Source organism: Orycteropus afer, unplaced genomic scaffold (genome assembly GCF_000298275.1).
Source record: "Orycteropus afer afer isolate SDZICR_OR568_19922 unplaced genomic scaffold, OryAfe1.0 scaffold00066, whole genome shotgun sequence".
In the NCBI taxonomy this organism is placed as follows: Eukaryota; Metazoa; Chordata; class Mammalia; order Tubulidentata; family Orycteropodidae; genus Orycteropus; species Orycteropus afer.
This window is the reverse complement of record NW_006921653.1, coordinates 12,385,530-12,397,940: the sequence shown is the minus strand read 5'-3', so window position 1 is coordinate 12,397,940 and position 12,411 is coordinate 12,385,530.

Below are 12,411 nucleotides of genomic sequence, written 5' to 3'. Positions count from 1 at the left end.
AAGTCATTCATAAATCCATTTTCTCCAAATAAACTATAGCTCTTTCTCTAATCTATGTGATTTTTTTCCTAGTTTTTTTTTTCAGCCTGTCCATCTATTCACCTGCAGATCAGTGCTTGCCATCACTGACAGCTCAGTGCTGAACATGCAAAAGGGTTCATCTTTGTTATCTGTACCACCCATGAACCTCTCTATGCCTTCCTCTTCCACAATGCCACCTTGTTGATCACTCACTTTTGGCACATTGCCCTTCTCTATGAATCTTTGTGATTCTTTTATTGTTGTTACTGTGGTTAGCTACTGTCTAGTCAGTCCCTGATCCATGGTGACCTCATGCACAAGGGGACCAGATCCACAGAGCTTTCACTGGTTGATTTTTAGAAGCAGATTGCCAGACCTTTCCTCCTAGTCTGTCTTAATCTGGATACTCTGCTGAAACCTGTTGAGCACCATGCTATTGTTGCTGTCATATGCCACTGAGACAATTAAGACTCATAAAGAGCATATGTGACAGTGTAGAACTGCCGCATAGTGTTTCCTAGACTGTAACCTTTTGGTTAGTAGGTAAGAACTTAACTATTGCACCCCCAGGGTTCAGCATCACAACAACATACACTCTCTCACTGACAAAAGAATGGTGATCGCACTTGAGGTGCATTGGCCAGGAATCAAACCCAGGTTTCCAGAATGGAAGATGATAATTCTAACAGTGAATGACCACTGCCTTCTGATTCTGGTATTGTTGTAGTGGTTGTCAGTTGCTGTTGAGTTGGCCCCAACTCATGGCCACTGTTCCAAGCATGTCATAGGCTAGAGACCATTCCCAAGGCTTCTCCTTATATACAGGAAGCAGACCACATCCCAAAGGCAGCTACTCAGCTGCCTGTGGTAGATCCCACCATGAAGTCGATTGCCAGTCTCATCATGGGGTATAACTACCACCAGCTGCCCAGCCGTTCAACCAGGCCCAGACAAGCTGACGCACAAATATAACTACCACAGCCACCCTACGCACAAAGACAATGGACAATTTTGAGCATAAGGCTTGCATGGGCTAAGTTTTGGAAGTAAATCACTAGGGCTTTCTTACTCTACAAGCTGCACTGAAAACTGCTCAGCATCATAGCAACATGCAAGCCTCCACTGACAGAGAGGCGCTGGGTGCCCTTGAAGTGCATCAGCTGGAAATGGAACCAGGGTCTTCCTCATGGAAGCTGAGAATTCTACCACTAAACCAATGCTGTCCTTAATTCTTGTGGTTAGTTATTGTTGAGTAGATTTCCGTTCATGTATTATTAGGTTAAAATAATCTATAGTGTAGTTACAAGCCTTGAAACTTCAGTGGTTTAACATATGCTGCTTTATTTATTTCTCTCTCACATAGATCTGTTGCGGTTCTGGTAGCTTTTCCAAAACGTGACTCAGAGATCGACCCATCTCAATATACACTTCAAGGGCCACTACAACAGCCTCTTAAATGCTTGGCTTTGGATATGATCCACATTACTTCTCACAAGGCACTGGCCAAGACAAGTAGCATGGCCCCACCGATTTGTGAATTGGGGGAAGTATTCTGGAAGAGCACATGGCTATTCAGTAACCAGTAAATGTAAATGCCACAAAAGTAAATCATCATTGAAGATCAGTATTCCAGGCTACAAACAGATGCTCATTTATTATGTCATACAGACAACTACATATTCAACTACGTATTCTAGAGAGCTCTTGTAGCATAGTGCCTAACACATTTGACTGCTAACCAGAAGGCTGGCAGTTCAAATGTACCAGCCACTCCTCGGAAGGAAGGCTGGGCAATCTACCTCCATAGTGATACTGCCTCGGAATCCCAAGGAGGGGTCGCTATGAGTCGGATCTGACTCGACAGCAGTGAGTTTGGTTTTCAGTTGGTTTATCTGCCAGACTCTTCATAAACTTAAAAAAGTTAAAAAGATCTCTATTTTGTACAAAGCCCAGACTTGCCAAGTCTGTATTTTTTTTCAAACTATTATTTACAAGTACTCAAGAAAGTTCCCAAGTTGTTTTTTTCTTCTGATTTTACTCATTATGCCTCCACAAATAATTCATTTTTGAACATATTCATACAAGTCTATACTTTTGAAACTACAAAAATTTAATTCCATTATTTACCTCACTATTTCTAGGACCATACTAAATATATGTTAAAATAACCCTACGTAAAAGTCAACAAACCACACCCAGTGACTATGCAATCTGTAACCATAGTAACAACAGTAGTTCCTGTGAAAATACACTTCAAAGGCACATTCTCCTTGGCATTTGAAAATCCACTGTTTTCACATGTTTTAGTCTAGAACTATTTTTTTCTTTGCTTAGAGAATAAAATGTAGAGCATTTCAATTTATAAATGTTTTTAAATCACTTTACTAAAAACTTTTAAGATGTGCAAGACCAAATTCTTTCATTTCAAAATATTTACTGAAAGTCCAATACACACATGGCCACTAAGCAGGCTATTCATAAACCGACCACTCCACATTTCTGTTCTTTTGTCCAGGCTGCTGAGGATAACGTCAATAACAGGTGCTTTTTATAATATTTGTGTCTACCAACATACAGTATTGTAGCTACTCCTTTAGTGGGAGATAAACCACAATTTGTCATGTCTGTATCGCAAACATTATAACCAAAGTACAAAAATATTTTAGGTTTAATTCTAGCCTACAATTACATCAAAACTCCTATTTCCCCTCAGGAAATAGTTTGATAAGAATACCAAAAAAATCTCACCTCCCAAACACACTGTCACACATGAGTGCCTACTGTGAACCAAGCTATAAGACAGACTTCAGAACTTAAAATACCAAGTGAGGCCTACCCCAGCCCTCAAGGAACCCATGGATTTGTTGAGGAGAAAGAACAGTAAATAAACAATCTAGTATAATAAATGCTCAACGAACACATTAAAGAGGCAGCATAGGCAATTTTCCTACTGGTAGCTCTGGTGGTGTAGTGCCTAAGGCATTTGACTACTAACCAGAAGGCTGTGGTTCAAACTCATTAGCCACTCCTTGGAAGGAAGGTTTTGCAATCTACTTCCATAGTGATATCACCTAGGAAACCCAAGAGGGGTTGCTAAGAGTCAAAATCAACTTGGCAGCAGTGAGTTTGGTTTTTGATTTAGTCACCTACTGATGTGTAACAAACCATACCAAAACTTAGCAACTTAAAACAGTAAACTATCACTGTCCCTCAAGGCTATGCAGTTTAACTAGGCTCAGCAGGGTAGTTCTCACTTGAGTTCACATATGTGGTGGCAGTCAGATGTGAATAAAGGTTGTAGTTACCCAGAAATTCCACTGAGCTGGATGTCCAAATAATCCACTCATTTGGCGAACACTGATGTGGGTCTTTCCATGTGCCAAGGGGTTCTCACAGCATGGCACCTGGATTCTAGATGGAGTGCCCTAAGAGTGACGGTTCAAGATATCAAAACTACAAGGCCTCTGGTGATTCAACTGAGAAGTCATGCAGTCACTTCCATTGTGTTCTGTTGGTTACAAAGGGGTCACTGAAATTCAATGTAGACAAGAAATGCACCAGGATATGAAGCCTAGTGGGCACGGTACATTGAGAGCCATCTTTGGAGACTTGCTATACTTTTCTATTCCCTTCACTCTTCGCTCACAGAACATCAGTGGAGAAGCTGTCATGGAGCAATATGAAAATCAATAAAACTTCTCTTGATTTAGCTGAGAAGCCCCTGAATTCAGCAAGCAGACAGGGCACAAGGTGATCCAAAGGAGGCAGAGGATAACCAGAAAGAATGTTAAGGTCAGCATCTCAACATGTAGGAGCTGACATGAACTAGAATGACTTTAGTACTTCTCCTCCAAACTTTCAGGATGAATACATCTCATTAATTCTCAATGAGCCAAAACAGAATTATTTTCAATTTGTTTGAATCACACAAACTTTTGTACCACAGGAATCTTATACCCATTGTTTTACTTACCAGCTCTTTTCTGATTATGAAGAAAAAAAAGACAGATTGTAATTTACTTTGCCTTGGCATAAGCAATTAAAAATACATTTGTTTTTACAATAGGTTCCTCTGGAACTGTTCCCCTAATGTTAAGAATATTATTTTGTGTACTCAAACCAATTATTTTATCAGTTGTAATTGAGTCTAATCACTTCTACATTGATTTTATTATTAGTCCAGTCACATATTTGCTACTGAATATAGATAGAAGTTTAGAAAATAATGGAGATGAAATCATGCTATCAAATAAAAACATCCTAAATTAAAAAAAAAAAAAAAATGCTAATGATCCCTTACTCCAGTATCCAGAATCCCACTTTCAAAATATTGTATGTATAGTATATTTTTTTAAGAAAAAAAGGAATAAAACAAGTGCCAAATTTATATAATCTGTACTTGTATTGACCTTTAAGAAAAAATTTAAAATATGACAAAAAGAAAATAAGGTAAAGCTCTTTCCTTTTGTTTAAAATTCAGACTCCATTAGCTACCTATGTTGACCACAAGGTGGGGCTGTGACGTCACAATTTGCCAAGACTGGGAAGAAACAACTATGTGTAAATACACTGTTGTTATGTGCCGTCGAGATATAGATGAAAATAATTTAATGAAACAAAATTTTAGTATAATTTTATTTTTTAAATATGTACTTTTCAATTAATCAACTATAGAATGCTCAGTAAAAGAAACATGCTTTACTTTGCCCAGTTCTCACTTAGAAGTTATTGAAATTTGTTAACTATAAAATTCTCCTGAGAGGTGTAGAACTATGTATCATCACGCGACTTCCTCCAGAATTCTATCGTTTCACATTACATCCTTAAAGTAAAATTTATTGAATTTGAATCATCTTTAAGAAAAATTACTCATCATATATATGCCTAAAAATTTGATTTCCTTCCTGAGCCCTTAATTCTTTGTTTTTTATATCTAGATGTATTTATCAAGGAGCTCCGGTGGTGTAGTGGATAAGGCATCTGCCTGCTAACCAGAATATCAGTACATCAAACCCACCAGTTGGTCCTTCAGAAGGAAGAAGGAGCGATCTGCTTCTGTAAAGATTTGCAGCCTTGGAAACCCAGTGGGGGTTGCTACAAGTCGCAATCAACTCAAATGCAGTGAGTTTGGATTGGTTTTAGATATACTTATCTAGAGTGATTTGAAAGGCACAATATTTTATTTATGACATGTGTGATCATTTCCATTCCATGAGTTAAAATTATTCAGGTTGATTTGCATTTTATATTATTGTTGTTGTTGTTGTTGTTTGCCGTCGAGTCAGCCCCGACTCATAGCAACCCCTCCTTGGGTTTCCGAGGCAGTATCACTAAGGAAGTAGATAGCCCAATCTTCCTTCCGAGGAGTGGCTGGTGGATTTGAACCGCCAGCCTTCTGGTTAGCAGTCAAGTGTCTTAGGCATTATGCTACCAGAACTCCTTTTATATTATTAAACAGGTATATATTCCTAATTTTCAGAGTATAAATATTAATTCAGGAGCTCTGGTAGTGTGGTGCCTGAGGCACTTGACTGCTACCAAGAAGCCTGGAGGTTCAAACCCACCAGCTACTCCTCGGAAGGAAGGTTGGGCAACTTACTTCCCTAGTGATACCGCCTTGGAAACCCAAGGAGGGGTCGCTATGAGTCGGGGCCGACTCGACAAGGGCACATAACAACAACAAAATATTAATTCATATTTTTAATAAACCCTTTCAATAAAGACAGAATATCATGCCAAATTATTGGTTATTATTTACTTTATCAAGGACAAGCCACCACCACCTCAATAACATTTGTTACTAAAGTTAAGAAACCCACTTTTTCAAATAAATGTTTTCTAATTGGTTTAAACCCAATAGCTGCTCTGCCGGCGGAAGATGAGCAATCTATTCCCATAAAGATGTACAGCCTTGGAAACCCAGTGGGGGTTGCTATGAGTCCAAACTAACTCAATGGCAGTGGGTTTGGCTTTGAGTTTCATTTTATATATCAAGAACAAAGCAGGAATATAATTTAACTTTTTTTTTTTTAAGCTGTCAGGTATATTTAAGATTTATAGTGTTTAAAAATCCCTAACATCTATACTTACCTTCTAAGTTTTTCTAATTCTTTCTTTCAAAAGAACTTAACTATGTAGTACTTTTTATAGCATGACCATGTGCACAATTTTTTTACTCTGTTCATTACTTCTCTTACTGAACTCTTCAATTTTAGCCTAAAATGAATCACTGTCATTGAATTACTTTATAATTTTGACCCCAGATTTTTCCAGTGGCATTTTTTTTTACTACAGTTTTATTCTAAAAGCACTCTGAGCATGCTACCCTAAAAGGCCACAGAAAAAGTGTTGACAAAGTCTGCTTTCATGAAGCCCTAAAGACACATTTTCCAAAATAATAGACTCTCAACTCTGACTAAAAATTTTATTTGGTTTTCCTGCAACTTGAAGGGATCTATGAACTAGTCCATATTCCAAATGAATGATGGGTTCCAAAACTGTCATATAAGACTAGCTTTAGAGCTTCAAAAGAAAGAAAATGTAAAAGTACATATGACAAACAATGAAACAGAAGTGAGGGAATCTAAATAAGGTTCTATCAGTAGGATAGGAGCTCTGGTATTATAGTGCCTAAGGCACTTGACTGCTAACCAGAAGGCTGGAGGTTCAAACCCACCAGCCACTCCTCGGAAGGAAGATTGGGCAATCCTACTTCCGTAGTGATACTGCCTCGGAAACCCAAGCAGGGGTCCCTATGAGTCGGGGCTGAGTCGACGGCAAATAACAACAACAACAACATCAGTAGGATGGAACAGTAAATTCATATGTTGTTGTTTTCTTCCACCTTTTTATTCTGTAGAGGGGTTTTTGATCTCTTAGGAAGTTACCAATACAGGAAATTCCTAGTATTTTTCAAAAAGGAAATAAAATGAGGAAGAGTAACAGACTGGAATGCTATTAAAGTGTCTATGTTGTTGTTGTTATGTGCCATCGAGTCGGCCCCGACTAATAGCGACCCCTCCTTGGGTTTCCGAGGCAGTATCACTAAGGAAGAAGATAGCCCAACCTTCTTTCTGAGGCTGGTGGGTTTGAACTGCCAGCCTTCTGGTTAGCAGTGAAATGCCTTAGGCACTAGGCTACCAGAGGTCCCAAAGTGTCTATAGTAGGGAAAATATTTATATTGATTTTTATACCTATTAAGAACTAGAAAAAAGTGCCATCATTATGTGCATTTATTGCTGTTTGTAAAGGAGTACATACAGACACAGACACACACAACACACACTCAGACACAATTACTATTGAAATAATATACTTTCATTTCTTGAAGTAAGTTTTGGAATTCCACTTTTTCTCTACTTTTTTTTTTTAATTGCACCATTAACAATTATATTTCCACACTGAAAGTTTTAAATGACACAGAGGTGGCGATAAGAAGTTAAAAGTCCCATGTGTTGCTCCATGATCTTATATCACTATGCAGAGCATGTTTCTTCTAGAAATTCTTTTCTATATTTATATACATTTGTCACTTTATTTTTGGTTTTAACAAAAATGAAACAACATTCTGAATAATGTTATGAGTTTATTCTCTCAGGTTCATCTGGATAATTTTTTGTTGGTAGCGTAGGTTGTTGTTCTTGATGTTAGGTGTCGTCAAGTCAGTTCTGACTCATAGTGACTGGTTCTATATGTAACGAAACACTGCCCAGCCCCTCACCATCCTCACAATCATTGCTGTGCTTAAGTCCATTATTGCTGCCACTATGTCAACACACCTTGTTGAGGATCTTACTCTTTTTCACTGACCCTCTACTTTACCAAGCATGATGTCCTTCACGAGGGACTGGTCCCACCAAAAAACATGTCCAAAATCCACGAGACATCCTCACTTCTAATGAGATTTCTGGATGTACTTCCTCCAAGACAGATTTGTTGGTTCTTCTGGCAGTATATCTTCTGGTGGTATATCAAATATTTTCCACCGACACCATAATACAAATGCATCAGTTCATATCTGTTCTTCCTTACTCACTGTCCAGATTTCATGTGCAAATGAGGTGACTGAAAATAACCTGGGGCTTGGGTCAGGCACACTTTAGTCCACAAAGTGCTATCTTTGCATTGAATACTTTTTTAAAGAAGTCGTTTGTGGCAGATTTGCCCAGTTCAATACTCCTGATTTCTTGACTGCTGTTTCCATGGGCACGGATTGTGGATCCAAGTAAAATGAAATTATTGACAAGTTCGATATTTTCTCCATTTATCATGATGTTGCTTATTGATTCAGTTGTGAGAAATTTTGTTTTATGTTGAGGTGTAATCCATATAGAAGGCTGTAGTCTTTGATCTTCATCAGTAAGTGCTTCAAGTTCCTCTTTGCTTTTCAGCAAGGATTGTTGTGTAATCTGCATCTTGTAGTCTGTTAATAAGTCTTCCTGCAATGCTGATGCCATGTTGTCCTTCATAGTTCAGCTTCTCAGATTATTAGCTCACTATACACATTGAATAAACATGGTGAAAAAATATAACCCTGACACACACCTTTACTGATTTTAAATCACGTAGTATCCCCTTGTTCTGTTGGACTCTTGGTCTATGTACAGGTTCTTCATGAGCATAATTAGGTGTTCTGAAATTCCATTATCCACAATGTTATCCATAATTTGTTGTGATCCACACCGTTGAGTGCATTTGCATAGTTAATGAAACCTAAGTATCTTTATGGAATTCTGTTTTCAGTCAAGATCCATCTGGTATCAGCAATGATCTCTCTAATTTCATGTCCTCTTCTGAATCTGGCTTGAACTGGTAGTTCCCTGGTTATGTACTGTTGCAGTAGTTTTTGAATTATCTTTAGGAAAATTTTATTTGTACATCATATTAAGGATACTGTTCAACAATTTCTGCATTCTGTTGGATCAACTTTTCTTTCGAATGGGCACAAATAGGTATCTTTTGCAGTTGGTTGATCAGATAGCTGTCTTCTAAATTTTTTTGGCAGAGATGAATGAGCATTTCCATATTGCTTTTGTTTGTTGAAATAGCTCAAAGGGTATTCCATTGATTCCTGAAGCCTTGCTTTTCACTAATGCCTTCAATGCAGTTTGGACTTCTTCCTTCAGTACCATCAGTTCTTGATAAAATGCTACCTTTTGAAATGGCTGAACATCGATTGATTCTTTTTGGTAGTGACTCTGTGTATTCCAACTGTATTGTGATGTTTCCGGCATCACTCAATATTTTGGCCATAAACCTTTCCATATTCCAACTCGAGTTTTGAATTTTTTTCTTCAGTTCTTCCAGCTTCAGATGTGCCAAGTGTCTTCTTCCCTTTTGGTTTTCCAACTTCAGGTCTTTGCACATTTCATTATAATGCTATGTCTGCTCAAGCCACCCTTTGAAATTTGTTCAGCTCTTTTATTTCATCATTTGGTAGTGTAGTACCTAAGGCATTTGACTGCTAACCAGAAGGCTGGCAGTTCAAACCCACCAGCCACTCCTCACAAGGAAGATTAAGTGATCTTCTTCTGCAGTGATACAGCTTTGGAAACCCAAGGAGAGGTTGCTATGAGTTGGATCTGAATCGATGGCAGCCCGTTCATTCATTCATTCTTTCTTCCACCAGCCTTAGTTACTATACATTCAAGAGCAAGTCTCCTCTGACATTCATTTTTGTCTTTTCATCCTTTCCTGTTTTTTTAATGGCATTTGCTTTCTTCATGTATGATGTCCTTGATATCATCCCACAACTCCTCTGGTAATTCCTGTTCAATGTGTTAAATCTATTCTACAGATGGTCTGTAAATTAAAGTGGGATATACTCAAGGTCATACATTAGCTCTCATGGACTCATTTTAATTTTCTACAGCTTCAGTTTCAACTTGCATGTGAGCAATTGATCTGTTCCACAGTTGGCCCCTGACGTTTTTGTGACTGACCTCATCTGTTTGTCATAATTTGGTGGCTCATGTGTTGCTGTGAGGCTATAAGCTATGCCACTGGTGTTTCAAATACCAGCAGGGTCACCCATGGTGGACAGGTTTCAGCTGAGCTTCCAGATGCAGACAGAACAGGAAGGAGGACCTGGTGACCTACATCTAAAAATAAATAAATAACTCACTAGTGAGAACCTTATGAAGAGCAGAACTTGGTCTGATATTTGCTAGAGGACAAATCTCTCTGGTTGGAAAGGACTCAAAATACTACTGCTGAAGAGCTACTTTCTCCAAGTAGAGTCAGTCTTAATGACATGGATGGAATAATACTTTCAGGAATTCGTTGGTGTGGCTCACTTCAAAATGGGAGGAAATAGCTGTAAAAATTCATTAATAATAAGAATGTGAAATGTAAGAAGTATGAATATAGGAAAATTGTAAGTCATCAAAAATAAAATGGAATGCATAAAGATCAATACCTACACATACGTGAATTGAAATGGACTGGTATTGGCCATTTTAATTGGACAAACATATGATCTACTCTACTGGGAATGACAAATTGAAGAGGAATGGTGTCATATTCTGTCAGAATGAACATTTCAAGATCTATCCTGAAGTACAATGCTGTCTGTGATAGGAAAATATCCATATGCCTACAAGGAAGACTAGTTAATAGTACTGTTATTCAAATTTATGCACCAACCACTAAAGCCAAAGATGAAGAAACTAAAGATTTTTACCAACTTCTCCAGTCTGAAATTGACCAAATATTCAATCAAGATGTACTGATAATTAGCAGTGACTGGAAGGCACAAGTTGGAAATAAGGAAAGATTGGCAGCTGGAAAATATGCTTTTGGTGATAAAAATAATGTCAGAGATCACATTACAGAATTTTGCAAGATCAAGGACTTATTCATTGCAAATATCTATTTTCAGTAACATAACAGTGACTACATGTGGCCTCATTGAACAGAATACACAGGAATCAAATCAACAGAGTTTGTGGCAATATACAGATTTACCTAACTCTTCTTAAATGCTTCATAATAATCCATAAATAAATGAACAATATAAGTGATTTATGTAACAACCCTCTTCTCAATGCATTCTAAGCTGCAGCTTTATCTATCCAATCCTATCTATTATCTCTTTCAAATTTTCTGACCTACTCATGGAAAAATGTTATGCTTCCCCTCACAAATTGTAACTTGTACTTTTTAAATCTATATTTTCTATTATCTCGTAGAATCAGATGCAAGAGGAAAGATAGGAAAATGTCCTCATGCTTGGTTGACTGCCTTGGTCTACTTCATGGAAAAAGGGGCACAAAGTGAAAAGTATGATATATGACCATCCATGTGTACCACAACTAAAAACAATTAGGATCTGGCAGATAACCTTCCTCTGAAACATAAAGGACATTAAGCTTGCTTGCATTGGTAGGATTCCAGCTGTATGAACAACAATCAGTCTATTCTGGTTGGTAAGTATGTCACACCAGTTGTTAAACAGTTTAAAAACCATCCCTGAAGTATATGAATATAACTCATACATGCAATTTCTAAAATGTTTCCTCAACCTAGATGATGAATAATAGGAATTTATTTTGAGTACTAAGTGCCACCAAAGAAGGTGAAAGAGACAGAAATAACCCAGCTTCCTCATTTCCTAAATTAATCTCCAAACAACTGTACTCTTGCTCACCACTATATACTTAGTACTTGAGACAGTACCTAGCTGGTAACAGGGACTCAAACTCATTACTGAATAAATAGAAATATATTGAACAAATGTTTGGCCTATATCTCAATCGCAAAATGAGCTAAATCAAATACTTAGTCACTTTAAACTTGAAGATTTTACCTTAAATAAGTAAAATTTTGGTAAGTTCTGGTATCATTAAATGCACTGAATAAAATGAAAATAATTACACAGATATTCCTTCAGATTTCTGTGTCAGGTATTTACTTCTAAAGAGACAAATTACAAACAGTAAAGAAAACAACAGATGCTTATTTAAAATTATTTTATTTTTCATAATTTTCTAACACATGGTGTTAGAAAAATAAACTTTGGCACCATGACTTAGACTTTTTTTCAAGTGTAACCTTTAAATTAAAAAACAGTAGCTACAGGAAGAACATTTAAACCTCATTCAGACAAATGATGAGAAATCAAGTCAACAAATGTTTTTGTAATGGGGAATTTTTTCAAAAGTAGGATGAAAACAAGGTAATAAAGACAGTTAGAAGGGTAAGTGGAGACTAGTCAGGAATGAGAAAAAAAGTGAATAACCTGTCCAACCCAAAAAAAGACTATGAGAGAGACAAAGAGCATAAGGAAAGGAAAAGGCTCAACAACTTTATTTTCCTGATATAGAATTCAAGTACTTAAAAAGTTAAAAAAAAAAAAAAAAAGTAAAACCCACTATTAATCTCAATGAAATG